The sequence below is a fragment of the Cupressus sempervirens genome, chromosome 11 (assembly GCF_028749045.1).
Source record: "Cupressus sempervirens isolate cs-2001-9-10 chromosome 11, ASM2874904v1, whole genome shotgun sequence".
NCBI classification, from domain to species: Eukaryota; Viridiplantae; Streptophyta; class Pinopsida; order Cupressales; family Cupressaceae; genus Cupressus; species Cupressus sempervirens.
This window is the reverse complement of record NC_143128.1, coordinates 195,686,667-195,707,244: the sequence shown is the minus strand read 5'-3', so window position 1 is coordinate 195,707,244 and position 20,578 is coordinate 195,686,667.

The window sequence follows — 20,578 nt, the reverse complement described above, 5'->3', positions numbered from 1 at the left end:
CTTGTGTTTTTCATCTGCTTACCATCCTCAATCTGATTGGTATACAGAGGTAGTTAATAGGCCCTTAGGAAACATATTAAGGTGTCTTTCAAAGAAACATGAAGCTTCATGGGATTGTGTCTTGCCTCAAGTAGAGTTTTCCTTTAATGATTCAATTAATAGGAGTACAAGCCTCACACCTTTTCAAGTTGTATATGGAACTCATCCAAGAGGTTCTTTAGAACTTAGAGATATCAAAGAAATGGAGAAGAAAAGTGCTCAAGCTGAAGATTTTGTAGAGGTCATTAAAGAAATTCACCAACAAGTGCAAGATAGATTGAAGGATTCTTCAATGAAGTATAAGGAGCAAGCAGATAAGAAAAGGAGGGAAGTACAATTCAAATTAGGGGACATGGTAATGTTGCATCTTAACAAAGAAAGGCTCCCAAAATAGATGCATACCAAGCTTCAAATGAAGAAAATTGGCCCATTCAAGATAGTCAAAAAATGTGGCAATAATGCTTATCAAATTGATTTAACCCCTGACATTAATTTGTCTTCTATATTCAATGTTTCTGACCTATATGCTTTCAAAGGTGCTCTTTCAACTAATGTGGATGTAGGTACACTTGAGGATCCTAAAGAAGAGTTGAAGAAAACTATGCGATCTATGCAAAAACCAATGTTGGACACTATTTTGGATAGGAGGATTAGAAAGAAAACAGGGAGGCACACCTATTATGACTAACTAGTTCAATGGAAGGGACAAATAGTAGCCAAGCAGATGCTACTTGGCTAACTGAGAAGGATCTTAAAGAATATGGAGTTGGTCCTTCCCACTTCACCACTCCAAGGATTGGAGTTCCATTTGTGCAAGGGAGTATGGTGTAGAGAACCTAATTTCTATTCTTCTATGTGTTTGTAATAAGGCCTAGGGATAAATATAATGATCTCCCTAAGACCCATCCATCATGTAAAGGACACAAGACCCCTTTGTTGGAATGTTCAAAATGGGAAGAGTACTTCTAAGAGGGAGGGTGAATCAGAAGTACCACACTTTCAACCTTTTCTAATCCTTTAAATAACTAAAAGTAAACTATGTGCATGTAAACATATAAATGAACATAAAGTAGACACATCCAATAACACATAACACTAGATTTGGTAACCCAAAAACCCTCCAGGAATAAGAAGGTAAAACTAGAGGGGGATGATATCCAAAAAAATTAGTGTACCAATAAATGCTTGACCACTTCTGATGGTCTTCCCAATGAAAGGCTTGCCCTATTAAAGGCTTTACACTGTGTCAATAGTGACCTGGTTAGAGGATTTACAAACACTTTACATGAAGTGTCACCTTATTAAAGGATTTAGTCACCACTTCAAAGGATCTACAATGTAGCTATTAAGCTAACCTATCAACATAGGATTTTCACTTATCTAATACAATGGCTAGAAAGTATTAGGAATCTTTGACCTAATGGTTTATAATCTTCAATTGTTGATTTCAAGCACTTGATCTACTCTTTTTGATCTTGATCCTCTGAGATCTAATATCTAGTCATGTCCCTTGATCAACTAGATATATAATTGTTGCTCTATTCCTCTAAGTCTTTCTTCCTTCACACTAAATTTTGCTATAGTTTACTCATACACTACTCACTTCTACTTTGAAATGGGGCTTTCGACCTCCTTTTAAAGATTGTGAAGACTTAGCATTAGGTATGGATCTACAATCCATATTGAATTTTATGTTCCTGCTCATTCCTTGCATTTTCCTCATTGGTTGCATGCCTTCTCCATTTTTCTAATTGGCTACATGTTGATTGCATAGGAAATGTAAAAGATTTGTCCTTATCCTTTTTCTCCTTCAAAATCCTTCTATGTTAGCTCCAAAAATGGTTTACATCTGAGTTTGTGAGGGCACAAACTCATATGTTGATTTTGTGTTGCTCAACTCATACTAGACTACTTGTTCTCAACACATATACTATTCTCGCTTGCTCGGCACCTATTACACTCTATCTTGCTTGACACATGTATAGTTTTGGATTACTCAGCATTGACTATGACTCAACACCTATATATCACTCAGCACTTATATACTACTCAACACCTGAAGTCACTCAGCACCTATTGAAAATCTGACTGGGCACATATTGTGGCTCGACATACATAGTGTACTCGGCTTCAATGTAGAAAGTGGTTAAGTGTATTGACACTCAAATGTCAAAACCATCTAAGACCAACAATCTCCCCCTTTGACATGAGTGTCAAAACTAGTTAACTAATCATTAATAATTTGTCCTTATGAATACATTATCCACAAAATTTCAAAATTTGTGCAAAAATTGTTCAAAATACCTTATAACTCCCCCTAAGTGGATTTGTGCCTTGACATTCTTGTAACCAAAATTCTATGCTAAATGTGCTTGATACTCCTTGTCTTCTTCCCTATACCTATATTCTATACCTGTGTTTCTATATCTAATCTATCAAAGCTATGGAATTTCTCCATTTTGTATTAGATCTTATATGGAATAGAGCTATCTTCCATATGATTGCCAAAATTTTGTATCTCCCTCTTCTGACTATATCAGAATGGATGAAAGAATGTAAATCAAATTTATAGCATTCTTCCCCTTTGATATATCTTCCTTACTATTATTTCTCCCCCTTTTCTTATTATCCCCCCCTTTTTTATACTTATGTCAAAGGGTTCTAAGGAGAAATAGCATACTTAGCCAAAAAATTACTATTGACCTCCATTATTGTTTTCAAAGTTGCATCCCAATTCTCCAAAGCAATGTCAAGTGACTTGTGCTAGATGGAAGTCTCTATAGCAAGGTGTACAAGTCCATCAAGTGTAGAAAGATTTGGATCTTTCTTTAGAACTATTTCAGCATACACTTGCTCCTTGTGGAGGACTTTTAAACGTGGAGTGATGGAGGATTGGATTTGCATCAATTTAGCCTTTATATTGGCTTCCTCTACTGTTAGTATAGCTAACTCCCTTTGAGTGTGAAGAATTTATGCAAAATGCTTCTCACTTTGAGCTAGATCCTTTGGTAGTTGCATGCTAGAAATTTTCAAATTTCTTTCTAAGCTCATTATTCTTTGAGTTGTTTCTTGTGTGAAATTGGAAAAATCACATAGCTTCCTATACAATGAGAAAATGTTCTCAAGTACAACTTTGACCTTGTCTATTTTCTTGGCCAATTCTACCCATTCAAGTGCTATTCCACTTGATATCTTCTCATTTACTTTTCCTTGAAATTTTCCCTCTGATCATTCCATGAGTTTAACATTAGTATGTTGGTCTTCATTGGTCATGTTGGTGTTTGATTTTGATGTTAACAGTGCTAAAACTACTAGGCGACAAAAGGCTTAGTACCTAGATATCAGTACATACAAAACCTAAAGAACAGCCAATTCTCATTATCACTTGCATATGCAAAGTACTAGGGCCCAACTCCAACAAAACCTTAGACGGTTTTCTACTCTTTTGGCTCTGTAAAAACCAGGGCGGGTGTACCCGGGGATGGTTCAAAGATGGAACAATTGTATGAGAATTATTCTTAGTTTCATTTTGATTCTCATCTCTAAATCCTCAAACATATACGTAAATCTTACCGAATTGATAAACACATCCCTTGAACAGATATGGCCAAGAAATCTTCTATAGCTTTGCAGATGTTTCCAACAGCAATGGCTAAATGATGCTGAAACAATCCATGCAGGCAAGTGCTGGCCAACTTTGAAAATCTTACAGGAAATATAAGTAAAGATTGATTTTATGATGTACTTTGAAAAGGCTAGTCATAATATACTTCTCTTTTGGCTGAAATACTTTCGATCAGTGCCTAATCCATTGGGAATTCAGAGTCAAGTAAATTCCTAGATCTAATTTGTTGCTTTGCAACAAATTTTCATTAGCAATTCTTACCAGAATTTATCATTCAAAAATCCTTATTAACACCCCAGCAACCTCATCACATTCATCAGAGCCTTTATTTAATCCATTGAATTAACAGCAATAACAAATGGATGTACAGTCTTACAATATTGCAATCAATTGCATAAGCTTTTACTCACACAACATCAAGGTAGCTAAGTATTTAAAAGGAGACAAAATTCAGAGAAGAACAGATATGGGGACAGTTCATAATTTGTATTCATTTCCTTTGAAAATGGTATATCCTTTACAAAAGACCCAGAAAAACCTTCAGAGAAGAAGCACAGTTCTTTCTACATTCATCTATATCTCAGAAATTTTGACAGAAAAAGTATACTATAAATTTCTTTCCCAAAATGTTTGGACCAAAAACAGAACTAAGCACAATACTTAGTGAAAACCAAATTCAGACGCATCTTTAGCCTTGGGATCTCACTTAAATAATGTGAGATGCAACAAGCTTCAGGCTACAGAAGGTGACAGGTGTCCTTTTGAAAAACAAAAACAAGAATAACAGAAAGGTTGATTACAACAGCAATTCTTGGCGGGTCCCTTTCTGTTATGCTTCTTGGTTGTTATGATCTGATCTCACAATCATTCCTCATCTTCAGAGTACATACCCATAAGGTCTGTAAGTGATGTATCATCTTCTATTACATGCAAACTCACTTTAACCTGGGGATTTTCTATATCATCATTGCTGACTACAAAAGTAACTATTACTCTTACATCTTCTTCGTCATCATCTCCTGACATCTGCTCACTAAACTGATTTTTTCATCTGTTAAAAGTATCATCATCTGACCAATCAAAACTTAGGGTTTCTCTTTGTATCTTTATTAAAGAATTGGCACTTTCCTCTAAATCATCGAATTCTTTTCTCATATCAGCATAATATAATTGTATTTTTACCAGCTCTTCATTTGTCTTTGCCCAAAACCAATGGCTAGTCTCACTGATGATGTTTGTTATTCTGTTATCGAATAATTCATCCATTTCCTTTTTCCATTTGTCTTTTTCCTTTACTGTATCAACAGATTCTAAAGTACAAGGAAATAGGGTGAATTTTTTAGCAAGATATTTTGAAAAACAGAGTATCAATTTTCTCTATAAAGAATCTCTTTTATTCTCAAAATTATCTAATTGATTTAATAAATCAAAATTCCTTTCAACCTGATGATAAGGCATTTGGACTGTAGATATACAAATAATTGTAACATCATTGTTTCTCTGTCTCCATTTCTATGCAAGAGAATCTAGTCCATTCTTTTCTTTATTTAACTCATCCATGAGGGTTACAATCCTTGTCAACTGATCATAAAAATTTGACCATTGTATTTTATCCCTCAAATATGTCACACCCTGCCTCCATTTCTCTTCCTGCTGATTTCTAAATTCTATCTGCCACTCATGTAATTTGGTTTTTTCTTCTTCAAATTCCTCTACAGTATAGAATTGGGGTCTTTCAGGGGTGTCAGGTATCTCAATAATAGGGGTTAATCCCACAGATGACTATGGGGGATATGCAATTCTCAGTGTACTGGATTCTCCCACTTTTCTCTTTCCAAGTACCTTTTCTAATTGAGATACCCTGTTTTCTAACTTAATTCTCCTTTTTACCTCTTGGTTATAGGCTTCCACCACTATTTCATATTTATTATGCATATCAATCATTTCCCTCTCTCCTCTTTCCGCAGTAGCCAAGGCAAATTTAGAATAATCCACATTCATGTGGGCTACCTGTACATTTGAAGTGTCAGCAACTCTTCTTACAATGATACTCCCTGTTAATCCTGAATCGTCAGGCTGTGATGAAGTAATTCTGGATCCTCTTCTCAGGGACCACATAACAAGGGCAGCTTGATCATTGCTGAACGCTGTACCCAAGAATTCCTCTTTATTTGGATCCTAGAGTCCTAAATTATTTGAAACAGAATTAAAAATTAATGCGTCAGCAATGTCCCAATTGGGCAATAATAAAACATTAACATTTTTTACCATATGTCTTCCCTCATCAGGGGTTATATTTTGGAACTCTTGCACCATTTGTTCCTTTATTAGATTTTGAATGGAGGTCTCATCCATTTTTGGATGTTCTGCTTTCATATTATTACACCTTTGCTCAAAATTGTGCATGTTTACTCTCCACACAAACTGATGGAAAGCCCTAGATCTTACAAAATTATTATTAGATAAAAAATGCTGACTGGCTTGTTCCAAAACAGGGTCCAATTCCCTTCCTCTGAAATCTGCTGTAGTTAATTCAAAACTTGGTACAGGGGGTTCCTGAGGGTTCCCTTCATCAATTTTTGCTTGTGTAACAAAAATTTCTCCTTGTGACCCCATTTGTTCGAATTGCTTACTGGTGAGCTGTTCTTCCTCAATTCTTATTGGGGTTTGAGAAGGTGAGTAACTTTCATCAGGGGATTCTTCCTCCCTTATTATTCTTCTTCTTTTGGGAGAAGGTTCCGGGGGTCTTTCTTCTAGGAAAGTGTTGGTGGATTCAACTATCTATTTTTCTTTATGTACAACGGGCACCTGCTGTCGAACAATAGTATATCCTATTTTTTTCCGTACCACCAGTGGACCTATTCCAATGTTGGGGGTGAAACCCAATTTTCTCATAATTTCTCTGGCTTTATCTGGAAAAGAATTAATAAAATGATGTTTCTTCTCATTCATTACTTCCATTATCTCAGAGAAAGTACTCATGAGCTTATGTATTTTATCTGCATTGTTTGCAGCATTACTAAGAGGACTGAAATCTTTGTCAAAACAATTAATGAATTCCAAAACTTTTGAATAGACTCTCCATTTTTCTTTCTTTATTTCTTGCTCATGGAGAGAGTATTCATTTCTTATTATATCTTCAGGAAAATAGAATTCATGCTGAACTAGACGAAGCTTGATTCTCAATCTAAGGGCAAAGTTAAAGAAACCTTCTGTATCACAAAAATGAGAGTGAGACACTGCCATCTTATATTGATCCAAAATTTTATGGAGAAAGACCCATCCTTCTTTAGTTATCACAAACTGGTGGGCTATAGTACAAGTAGGAAAAATTGATCCTGTCCCCCTTTTGTGCAAAAAGGCCTCCTCCACTCCTCCCAACTGCCACAAAAATTTAGCTATCCCTACCTTTAAAGGTACCTGATAGGGTAGCACATGGGGTGTTCCTTTGAATCCATAAACCCTGATGATAGTTGAGACTAAATATGGGATAATATCTCCCCAATTATGTGAAACTTTTAGATTATGGGTTTTGTCCATAGGCCTAACAAGGTGCATTAGTGCCTTAGGGATTCTAGGATTATCACTCAATATGAGGCACCTTAGTTTGGAGGCAAAGTGCCTATCAAATATAATGAAGCTAGCATTTTCTGCTTCCCAGGTCATGTCTGCACTCCATAATTGGATTGGCAGTGCTTCACCTTCTTGTTCTCTATTTAAAATCATTTTTTTACCAAAATAAGTGGCCCCCTTAAAAAGAAACATATGCATCAATAAGGAATACTGACCCCAAACCTTTTCCACCTTGCCCTGTGCAATCCCCACCAATCCATGATGAATCTCATTTGCCAAGTAAGGTGAAAAATCAAAAATTATTTCCACACCAAAAGAAGAGATTTGGGTGATCATATACATGAAGCTCACCGGAATAAAATCTTCTTCACCCTCTCCGAAGACTCTGCACAGGGTCCTATATATCTCCACTGCCCTGGCATTAAAACATGATTTCTTGAAGGGTTCTTTAGAAGATGATGTTATGGTTGGGAGGCCTCCAATCCGGCCTATGTGGGCTTTCAGTGCACCCTGTCTAACTACATCCCTCTTGGATATATATTCTTTTTCTAAATCTATCAGATTAATGGGCACATGATACATGGTGAGGGGTCCCAGACTGAAAACATTCCTAATCTCCTCGGGACTGATGGTAACTAAAGCCTCACCATCCATTCTTCTCACTACCTTAGTGGCTTGGTCATAGTTTTTTGCTATAGCTTCAAGCAGGTCGAAATCCATAAACACGCTGGGGACAACAAGCTTCCCAAGATCAAAATTCCATATATTGGCATGAGGGGCATATAACTTCCTTTCCGCAAACCATTTTTTGAATAAACTCAAACCAGTTTGAGAAGTTTGAGCATCCCGGACCCAATTACCCTTATCATACAATCCATCAGCTACCCTTAGCCTAGGGTTGAGTGAGGTTAACCTCTTAACTTGCACCGTTTCTACAGTAGATTCAGGAAGTAACTCAAGCAAATCATCATGCACATTTCTATCCAGGTAGTTTATTGCACCTATAAATCCCTTCTTAGGAGGCATCTTGGGCTATCTTTTAAAACTTAAAAGCTCATGAAGATGATGGTAGTTTTACTTACTTGAATTCTGTCTCAATTCTCCTCTGTATTCCTGCAAATTTTTTGCGAACAGACAACTTGACAATTTTTTATCAAGCCTTGGCACGCTTTTCTTTCAGTAATGGCTTCTGCACAAGAATGGCTTCAAATCTTTTCTCGCGTGAAATGAAACTGATGCAATCTCTTTGTATTATACTCTATTTTTCCTCACGGACGAAGCTTTCTTGTCTAATTAATACAGAGAGTGGCACTACATTTTTCGTTTAAAACTGCGCCGTTGATCTTCAAAGATCCTACGATCATGCGGTACAAAGAGAACAACTAGGAGTTATATTTGCCATGTCAGTTATTTTACCTAATGAGAACTTGCCACGTACAGAATTCTTTCTTTTGATGGCGCTTACATTTAGAGCCACTGACGATGGAGAACACGTGTCAGCATGTCGCTACTTCGTTATGCATAAAGAACAAGCACCTTGCCATGGCGAGGCGGCGACAACCGTTGATCGGATCAAGAAATGATCGAAAGATACACTACAGGACTTCTTAAGAAAGAAGGCGGCAGGCCCAACTCGCTATGTCGCTGTAATTATCTTCCTTGCAACTCTTCATAGCGAGGTAGCGAGCTCCGTTGATCCACTTCAAGCTGACGTTCAAGATTTCTTGTACATTCAGTCAGATAGGTATTAATGAGAATCGGATCTCTGCATAGCTGGCACATGTCAAAATTTATCACAGTCATCTATCATTACACGTCATCAAAGATCTTGCCGATCTTTTACCATTTTATGGGGCCTCGCTAACTCGCTAACGGTGAAGCACCTGAATTTTCTGATAGCGAGGTAGCGAGCTCCGACACTTAAAAGGATTCCATGCTGGAAAATGCAAGGTTTACCCAGTAATTACTTTTGTTAATTAAAACTGATTCTGACAACGGTATTTATGACTGGTCATGCCACCTGGTGTAATTATGATACAAGCAAGATGCAATGTCATCATTTTTAGATTCTCACGTGGCCTCGCTACTTCGCTAACGGTGAAGTGCCTGAATTTTCCGATAGCGAGGTGGCGGAACTTCCAGAAAAATCAACATTCTAGCTCTAATGTCAAATATTCTAGTGGGTCCCTCTCCTTATTTTTGATGGCGAATTGCAAAGTGTACTTGCACAATAAAACATTTAATAAGCAAATCTATGATCGCCGCATCTTAACTTTATGGTCCCACCGCTTAAAAAACTCAATACTCGCTATCTCGCTATACTTAATGAGCATGCAACTCTCAATAGCGAGGTAACACCAGCGGTAGATCTAATCGGATCCGACGGTTGGGACAAATAGGAAGAAAGGTAACCCGGGAGAAAGGAAAAGGAATATGACAGCATATTCGCCTCATTTGAAATTTCAAAATTTCGCGCCCGACAATTTATGAATAGGGATGAATATAGGGTTTATATGGCGATTACTTCTAATAGATGGTTTATCCAAAACCCTATGCTTCACTTAGACATAGAACATCTGACTTTTCTATGATTTAACTGAAAAATTTTTTACTACAGAAAAAGTCAGACCAACAGGTCACTTGGTCAACTATATATGATAGTTGCTCTATTATTGGCTTTGCTTCATCTAGTGACTGTTAGCTGAAGGCATCCATAAAGATGTCCTTAATGTCATGAAGTGCTTGCTTATGTTTGAACTCCTTCCTGAGCATTTCTTGCCTCATACTTCTGTCTAATGCAGTTTTCATTTCATTGATTTGTGCCATTGTAATGGTCTTGGAATCATAGGAAGGTATCACAATGTCTTCATCTAATTTAGAGTCTCCATAGTGAAGTACCCTTGCCACTCTAGTTGAACTCAAGCCTAGAGTTGAGAATTGCAAAGGAATGGCTTCAGTGCTCAGCTTTTGAATGGTCTTTGTAGGAGTGCCATTCTTTGGTAGTTCTACCAATATTTGTATGGTAGCTTGCTCCTTCTCTTTTGAGGTATCCTCCTTCTCATTTGATTTCCCTTCCACTACACTCAACATCTGAACAATATCACTTGTTGCACTTGGTGGAGGTGGTGGTGGAAGCATCAAAATCTTAGTGCAAGTAGATATATATGTGAAAGGTGGTTCCTTTGGTTTCACCTTTTCCTTTTGGGGTGTTGCTACTACCTTTTCTAACTCATCAAACCTCACCAATATAGGGCTTGTGCATAACTATGCCTAAAGAGTATATTGGTGAAGGATCTTGGAGAGATCCTCTATAGTTAGTGGATTGATTTTTTGAGCTAAATTGTCAGGAACATCCTTGATAATTATTGTCTTTGCGGGTGTAATGGTTACATGAGGTGGACTAGGAGGTGGCATTTGTGTGTCTTGTGCACTCTACTCTTCTTCTTGCTGCTAATCAACTATTGCCATAGTTTCTTCCTCCTATGTTTCTTCCTCCTCACCTTTTTCTTTATCCTCCTCAACTTTCTTATCTTCCTCTTTCTTCTTTTCTTCTTCAACTCTTATTGTTGCTTCCTTCTCCTCCTCTTTCTTCTCTTCTTCTCCTTTCTTCTCCTCTATTTTCTTTTCCTCTATATTTTCCTTGGCACTACTTTCTACCTTATTTTCTTCCTCTACCTTGTCATCAGTTATCTTGTAAATTATTTTGCACACTTGTGTGGATTTATTCACAACATCCTCAATCTTGTTTTGAAGGATGTTGAAGGCTCTATACTTTGGTGCAAATTTTCCCCCATGTTTCTTGTTTGCCTTTGTTATTTGAGCCTTTTTCATGTCAAGCTTTACTTGAGCCAAGGTAGATTCTTTGATCTCCCTTTCCATTTTTAGACAATAATGGCATTTATTCTCAACTATCATACACAGTTCCTTGGGCATGGTATTGTCAAGTTCTAGAGGTGTGTTTTTGAATTTTTCCATCATGGCATACACAGATTCCTCTACTTTATTCTACTCTTCCCTATTGAGCTTATTGAAATTAAGAGACTTTAAATCATTCAAATCTGCATTTTTAATCTTATCACAAAGTTTATCAATTGCAGTCTTAGGAGAATGGCTTACCACTTTAAATTAGTTGATGTCCGCTAATTCTATTCTTTCTTCATCATCTGTATCCAATTGTGCCACATACCTTCTTCTCTTCTTTGGCTATTCAGCGGGCTATTCAGTGGCTTTCTTCTTCTCTTTTGATGCCTCTTTAGCCTTTTGAGTGGATGCTCTTGTAGTAGCCCTTGTTGCTGGAGCTAGCTTAGCTTGAGCTGGTTTAGTGACCTTCTTAGGCTTGGGATGAGGTATAGGTTGAGGTTTTGCTTTTCTCTTCTTTTTCTTGGCAAGTGTAGGTGTTTTCTCAACTTCTTTTCCCTTAGCACCTTCCTCTTTGTCTTCTCCTAAGCCTTGTGTGAGCTCTATTGGGCCTTGCCCTTGATCTTCTTCTTCTTCACTAACACCTTCTACTACTTCTTCTTCTTCTTCACCTATTTCACCTTCAATGCTTGCTCCAAATTGCTTCTTCATCTTTTTCACTATTTTTTCTTTCTTCTTGATAACAAAAGTTGTCTTCAATTTAGTTTCAACTTTGGACTTAACAACATCATATGTTCCAAAGTGAGGAGATGCCTTATCTATTTCTTCTACAAGCAATGTTTTGATTGCTACTGAGGCTTCATCTATGTCAAGCTCATATCCCAATGGCCTTAGCCATCTTACTCTTGGTATTACTACCTAAATATAGGTGTAATCAATGTCAACCAAGAATCATATATCATTGGCATGTTTCTCTACCAATGAAACTAGTATTCTTGTTCTCTACTTCATGGATTTATTAAATTCTTCAAAATAACTTGTCATTTGTGCCTCAAAATTGTCACCCATTTGATCAATGAGCTCATTGATTTGTGTAATTGAGTTTTGTTGGGGTTCTAATTCACCTTTCCTATAGAAGGAAATTCTTCCATAACATAAAAGAATATACACATAAGAACTGAACCAAATTTTCATTTTGCACCCTTTGATCTCCTTATTGCCCCTGGGTTTTCATTAATTTGCTGCAACATAGCTTCTAACAGATCATATGTGTGATCTTTCTTCACTAGTTTGTAGGCTACATCAACTATTAAACATGGCACATCGTTTAATCTACTAGATTGATATAATTTGTGAGATATCATTCTCACAACAAAATCTAGAAGAGGATTAGTTACAGTATCAATGGTCATTCCCCTATTTTTCCATTTGGCTCCTGTATTTCTCTCAATGACCTCCTTTCTATCGCTTCTCAAGGTCTTTCACCAATCTAGGGTTGGGAATCTCGTAACCCTATGAACTATCCTTTTTGTAATCTTAATAGGTTCTATCTCCAGCCATAGACAACCATTATGAATTCTACTCAAAACAATCCATATCCATCCAGTTTTGAATCCTATAGGGTAGACTAGGGCATTGGTCAAACCCTTTTTCTCAACTATTTCAAATTCCTTTATCAGAATCTTGTTCTCATATAATTTTTCATAAGCTTGGAATATTTCAAAATCACCTATGGCACCAATTTTGTAGTTGTAACATTTTCTCACATCTTGCACCATGACTACTTTAGGTGGAATAATGGATAATGTGCCAGGTGGGTCATTTCTATAGGAAACTTCAAGGATTCGCCTAAATTCAGGTTGCTTGACCTCATTGCTAACTAATTGAATCTCATGACTCTCTTTTCCTTTGGGATTTCTTGAGCTAGAAGTGAGTATACCAAACTAGGGTTTAAACGTATTAAAACTTTAACTTCTGCATAGCTCGGCACTTGATAAATACCTTTAAATCAATGAGTTCATGTTGAATTGCTATTGGAATTCGTGCAAATGGTTTTTAGGTAATAGATTGATCGCTTCTTCACTCTTCTTGACTTTTCTCTGTGCTTGACTGGCATGAAAATGAACAAAATTTAGCCTTATACCTATCAAAACCTAGCATTAAATGCTTAATGCATTTAGCTATCAACTCAACACTTAAAGGTTTCATCATGACTTAGCTCTTATTGTATTTTGTTTACTTAGCTTCCACTAATTCTCAATGTCCTTCATATTCAATTCATGATGAGCATTCATCATTTGACTTAAGGTATCTAGTTGCATGTTTGAGATCCATTCAAACTCAATTGTCTTCTTCTCAAGTCTGTTGGTAAGATTTCTCTTGTCATCTTCTATCATAGCCTTGTCTTCAATGGCTCTCTTCTTTTGTTCAGTCACTTCACAAAGCATTATAGCTTGTGATTCTTGTTCAAGCTTGAGTAATCTGATTTCTTCAACTTGTGTTATGTTTTTCTCAATCAGTTATGCTATTGCTACATCAAATTCCTTGGAATATCCATTTGAGAAAACTTGTGTGGTATCAATCTCCTTGTAGTGTATGTCATTTTCAGCTATGGCTATATCCTTCTTTCTTTTTAAGGATTTTCTCAATTCTTCTCTGGCTTCTTCCAATTTGTGTAGAGCAAGCTGCACATGAATCACCTGATTGTTTATGATCTTCCCAAGTTTGAAGACTTCCATCATCAGACCTTTTCTCTAAGCTGTTAGGCTTCTCCTTGTGAGAACCTCAACTCTAATACCTATTGTTGGAATTTCAAAATGGGAAGAGTTCTTCTGAGAGGGGGCGTGAATCAGAAGTACCACACTTCCAACATTTTCTAATCCTTTAAATAACTAAAAGTAAACTGCATGCATGTAAACATATAAATGAACATAAAGTAAACACATGCAATAACCCATAACACTAGATTTGGTAACCCAAAAACCCTCTAGGAATAAGAAGGTAAAACTGGAGTGAGGATGATACCCACAAAAATCACTATAGCTATAAATGTTTGACCACTTCTAATGGTCTACCCTATGAAAGGCCTTCCCTATTAAAGGCTTTACACTATGTCAATAGTGACTTGGTTAGAGGATTTACAAACACTTTACATGAAGTGTCACCCTATTAAAGGACTTAGTCACCTCTTCAAAATATCTACAATGTAGTTGTTAAGCTAACCTATCAACATAGGATTTTCACTTATCTAATACAGTGGCTAGAAAGTATTAGGAATCTTTGACTTGATTGTTTACAATCTTTAATTGCTGATTTTAGGCACTTGATCTACTCCTTGTAATCTTGATCCTCTGAGATCTAATATCTGGTCATGTCCCTTGTGATGTTCTGATCAACTAGATATATAACTGTTGCTCTATTCCTCTAAATCTTTCTTCCTTCACATTGAATTCCGCTATAGTTTACCCATACATTGCTCACTTGTACTTCACAATGGGGATTTCAACCTCCTTTTAAAGATTGTGAAGACTTAGGGTTAGGTATGGATCTACGATCCATATTGAATCTTAAGTTCCTACTCATTCTTTTCATTTTCCTCATTGTTGCATGCCTTCTCCAATTTTTTGATTGGCTACATGCTGATTGCATTGGAAATGTAAAAGATTTGTCGTTATCTTTTTTCTCCTTTGAAATCCTTCTATGTCGGCTCCAAAAATGGTTTACATCTGAGTTTGTGAGGGCACAAACTCATATGTTGATTTTGTGTTACTCCGCACATACTAGACTACTGGTGCTCAACACATATACTATCTTGGCTTGCTTGAAACCTATTACACTCTATCTTGCTCAACACATGTATAGTTTTGGATTGCTCAGCATTAACTGTGACTTTGTAGCTATATATTACTTGGCACTTATATACTTCTTAGCAGCTGAAGTCACTTGGCATTTGTTGAAAATTTGACTCAACATAGACTGTGGCTTGGCATATATAGTGTACTTGCCTTCAATGTAGAAAGTGGTTAAGTGTATTGAAACTCAAATGTCAAAACCATCTAAGACCAACACCCTTGGTGTGACTATAAACCTTGGGCATCAATTGGTCCTAATGGGTGGATTCTTTATCATTTCAAGTTTTCTACATGTGTCTAGGAATTTGGAAGCCTAATAAAGTTCCTTAGAGTTAATAAAGTACAATTACAACAATTCTTGCAACATTTCTTGTCATAGCGCAAAATTTCTCAAAAGTTGTTACAACTTTTTCATTTTGCTTAGCAACTTTTTGAATTAGGAAACCCAACGGTCCAAACTATTTAGTGGTTTGGTAAAACAGTTGGAAATAGCCTATATAGGCTCAAGACATTCAAAGATGGATCAGTAGAGAAGATCCAATTGTTATATTGCTCCCAAATTAATAAAAATTGATGTGTTTCAATGCATTTTCCTGATTTTTCAAGTATAGTATGGAAACTAGGGCCTAAAAGATGAACTTTTTGTACTGAAAAGTTGATACTATCTATCTAGGAGATTTTGGCTTTGGTTTGAAGTCTTCACCTTTTTTCTTACAAAATTTATTGAATTTGTTAGTCTGCTGGTCTGAGAAACCCTTGATTTCAGGGTTAGGGCACTTAAAAGGCCTTAACTTGTTAATCCATAAGTGGATTTCCTTGTCTACTGGCATGGAGAAAGTTAGGGGTGTACACTATAGGATTTTGGTAGTTTTGAAACAAGAGTTAAAGTTTTTGATTTTTGGGAGCGAGCCCTAGGTCAAATATCCTCATGTATTTGACCCAGTTTCGAAGAAATTAGACTAATCAGAGTGATGGAGAGAGTTGGAAGACTTGATGATTAAAAAAAGTGCCTTTTTTTAAGCTAGTAGAACATCCTAGAAGTGGAGATTTGATCCTATGCACCCATTCTTAACCACTTGCCTTAAAAACCAAGCCTAAACTAGCTAATTAGGTCTATGTACAAGTGGTTATGGTTAGGATATGCTAGAGTAGAATTGGTCTTTGCAACTTTGGAGTTTGTGAGAACTTTGAAAAGGGTACTTGAAACTATAATTTTTTCTCAAGTCTTTTGGAGATTTTTTAAGTTATTGACAAAAATTAATGTTTGGAGACCTAATAGGATTCTAGGTCTATTCTTGCAAATTGGATTGTGCATTGTTGGGAATGCAACCAGTGGTTGATTTGGCTTAGTTGGGTTGAAACTAAGTGAATCCAAGCCTTTTTTGGAAGTTGTAAGGTCTAGAACCATAAAATCCCCTTTTTGCCCAACTTAAGGGAGTTTGTCCTTATTGCTCAATTTGGGATCAAGTTGCTTGGTGTCTTACTTGTGGGTGGTAGGATTTGAAATATTTCTCAGTGATTCCTAGGAGGGGTAGAAAATTGTGGAAGTGGAACAAATCATTGTTCAAACCTTTGGAACATCTTGGAGGTTGTTTTGGGATTGGGCTATATTCTTGCTTCCATTGTTGCTCACTCTGCATTAGATATACTCCAATTTGGAAAAATGTAAGAGATGAAGATCTTAAGAAATTGTGTAGAAATAATAATTTTGTAATAATTTCCTCAAATTTTCTCCAATTCCTCTAAACTTTGAACTATAGCTTCTTTAATATGATCTTCAAAAACCCTTTAAAAATATTTGAAAAATTCACTAAAATATGAAAGGTATGCTCTTCCCAAAATAGCCCCAATGTTGAGAAAAAATATTGCCTCTGTGGTTTCAAGATCATGCTCTGATACCACTTGTAATGAAATAACTTGCACAATAGAAGAAATAATATGAAATATTATATAAATACTTGATAATAACTTAGAGTAATAGGCCACTTCAAGGGGGCAACCTCCAAATATCTCCAATGAGAACATATTTCACAATATGATGATGAAATAAGACTCACAATCTCCTATATATACCTAATTATGCTTAGGTTGAATAGACACAACCCTACATAACACCTACGCCAACCTACCTATCTAAATAATAATATAATAATGATAACATGACTTAATTAGGGATTAAGATAGCCACAAGTTGACTATTCATAACCCTATATACACCAATATTAAGGGCATAGTAGATGTGGATGAAAATATAGATGCATACAGCACACATGAAGTCCGTCCTCTATTCATTGTGCAACATAGGAAATTTTTATATAAGTTCTTTGATAAACCATAGAATGGTGAATTAAGAAGTCTGGGTGACTTAGATAATGAACACATCACCTATATTGTCATGTTTTGTGTCATGTTCTCTATAGGCAAGATATATATTCATAGTGAGAAGCATCGAAGTAACTGAGTAGACACATCAAAGAATAGTTCAGTGCTATCACAGTCTACTTGAAACAATTTGACCAAATTTTTGTAAGGCATGGATGCACAAATTCAGCAAGTTGTATGTAAAGATATCTAAATATCATGGTTGTGTCGAGTAGAAGATGAAGAAATGTTGATTGAATTCCAATCATAGTGGAAGGTCATGGGGTACATGTCTTTCTCAAATATTCCCCATGCACATGAAAGGTGAAAGAATTAATGATCAAGATGATGCACATTATGACTGTATCCAAATTTGTTTGCTCCTTCTTGAGATGGATGTAAAGTGGAGTGATTCCTCTAACTCTTCAAACATAATTGGGCTCCTTCACAATCTAAGGAGAGAGTGTTGGCTATGATTTCTAAGAGGTTGATCTCATCAACAGAAATCTCCATGTATCAAGCTTAAATGATCTAGAAAGCTATGAAATGGAATGATCACCTTAAGATTTCAAATTTCAAAAGAATCCAAAAATAATTAAGGAACGTGTGTGCTATACTGGTGAAATGACAATAAACAAAGAAGAAGCATATGAAGATAAAAGGCTACGTCGATAAAACCAATCATGTGAATATCTTTAAAATTGCATATTTTAAGTTTTAGACATGTCACTTGTAACTCATAAGTTAAAATTTTTACCTTATATTTTTAAAAAGGTTAGAGTTGGTTGTAATATGTATTTTAAATATCTAAACTCTAACTTTTGAGGTATATGAATCTAAAAGTTTGGTTATTCTATAATAGCTATAAATTCTTGAATCTCAATGTAATAGGGGACCTTTTGGAATTTGGAATAAGGAAACACTTATGTATTTTATGATAAGATAGTTTTTGGAAAGTATGTACAGAGGTTGTCTTTGTAATCAGTTTCTTCTTATGTTCTTGGTGCAATGAAATAAAGGAACGTGAATTTTTTATTATTTTTTCTTCAAAATATCAATTATTTGGGTGTTGATTATGGTTGTAATTAATATTTTCATAGTGTGGTGTAGATGTTAGTGCATGATCGAATCATCACTAAGCTAATGCTAACCTTCAAGTGTACTTCTTGATCGTTCTTATTGATGGTTTAAGTTATTCAAGAAAGTTGTGAAGTCATGTGGTGCTTCATCATCAATAGATCTCTCTCTATCTTTCAAAATTTTAATTCATTCGTGTTGAAAAATCAAATACTCAAATGTAGAGGGAGATTGTAATATGGTAATGATCGGTTTCAATCTCTCCAACTATTGACACAATTGTCATTGTTCACAGTGACAAATCTATTTACCAATAGACATGATGCAAATTTTTTGCATTAAACTATTCATAATGATGAGACTTTTAGATAGTTCTCATCAAGATCCATTATAGTACACCAAAGGTATCTTTAGTTAGCAAAAATAATTCCTCTAATTTTCTTTGATGGGCTCTATGTAGAAATTGAATGTAGAAAGAGATCGAGAAAGTTTCCTTCCTTTTTCAATCATTCCATTATATGTTCCTCTCGAATCATTTTACTCTCTTAGCCAGCACAAAGAATGACTTGAAAATTAGAAATCAAGAAGAATATTTTTCATTCTTGTATTCACATAAAACTATATAGGTACATATATAGTTGTGTGCCATATGCATACAGCTACAGGAAAGAAAAGAATCAATTTAGGAAAGAATAAGGAAAGGAAAGAACCAATTTAGGAAAGAACTAGTTTATAAAAGAATCAATCCAGTATTAGAAATAATCCAATATTGGAACACTCCCCCTCAAGTTGGTGCATAGATATCCCACATGCCCAACTTGCCCAAAAACTTTGAGAACACTCGACTTGAAACTGCTTTGGTAAGAATATCAGCCAGTTGATCCTCTAATCAAATCTTAGGTAGCTCCACAATCTTCTCATCCAACTTTTCCTTAATAAAGAATATGTCTTCCTCCACATGCTTTGTATGATCATGTTGAACTGGATTATGAACAATATCACATGCTACTTTATTGTCATAGTATAGTTGAATTGGCCACCTATGGGGGCAGTCCAAATCTCTTAGGAGAAGTCTTAGCCACAATGCTTTACATACTCCAAGTGTCATACCTCTAAATTATACCTCTGCACTCGATCATGCAACAACATTAGAACTATTTTTTGCTTCTCTATGTAATGAGATTACCTCCTACAAAGGTGAAATAACCTAAAGTAGAATGCCTGTCATCTACTACTCCAACCCAGTCAACATCAGTATATGCATCCACACTTTGATAATCCTCATTTTTAGTGAATAAAATTCCTTTTCCAGGAGTAGACTTCAGATAGCTCAAAACAAGCATAACTACATTCATATGTTCCTCTCGAGCATTATTCATAAACTAGCTATCAATACTTAATGCATAGGCAAGGTTTGGCTTTGTGTGTGCTAAGTACATCAATCTTCCTACAAGTCTTTGGTATCTTCCTTTATCAACTGGTACTTGATTAGACTCAATATATAACTTCAATCCTTCCTCCACTAGTGTATCAGTGGGTTGACATGCTAACATACTAGTTTCCTATAACAAGTCTAAGGCATAGTTTCTTTGAGACAAAAAGATCCCTTTATCAGATCGAGACACTTCAATCCCAAGGAAATATTTCAAGGGACTGAGGTCTTTCATTTCAAATTCTCTGAACAAGTAATCCTGTAGAGCCCTCCTTTCTTCTAGATCATTTCATGTAACTATCATGTCATCCACATACACAATAAGTGCAGTGATCTTACCCTACTAATTCTTTATGAATAAAGTGTGGTCTGAATTGCTCTGACAATAACCAAAGGCTTTCATTGACTTTGTGAATCTTTTGAACCACACCCTTGGAGATTGTTTTAACCTATATAGTGACTTTTTAATTTACACACCTTCAGACTATGTATTTCCAATATTATGTAGCTAGGTGGGAGTTTCATGTAGACTTCTTAATACAACTCTCCATGTACAAAAGTGTTCTTCACATCAAACTGTTGTAATGGCCAACCCAAATTTGCAGCTAGAGAAAACAAGACTCATATTGTATTGATTTTAGCTATAGGTGCAAATGTCTCTATATAATCGATCCCATAGGTTTGGTTGTACCCTTTTCCCACTAGTCTTGCCTTAAAGCATTCAATTGTACCATCTACTTTGTACTTGAATGTATAAATCCA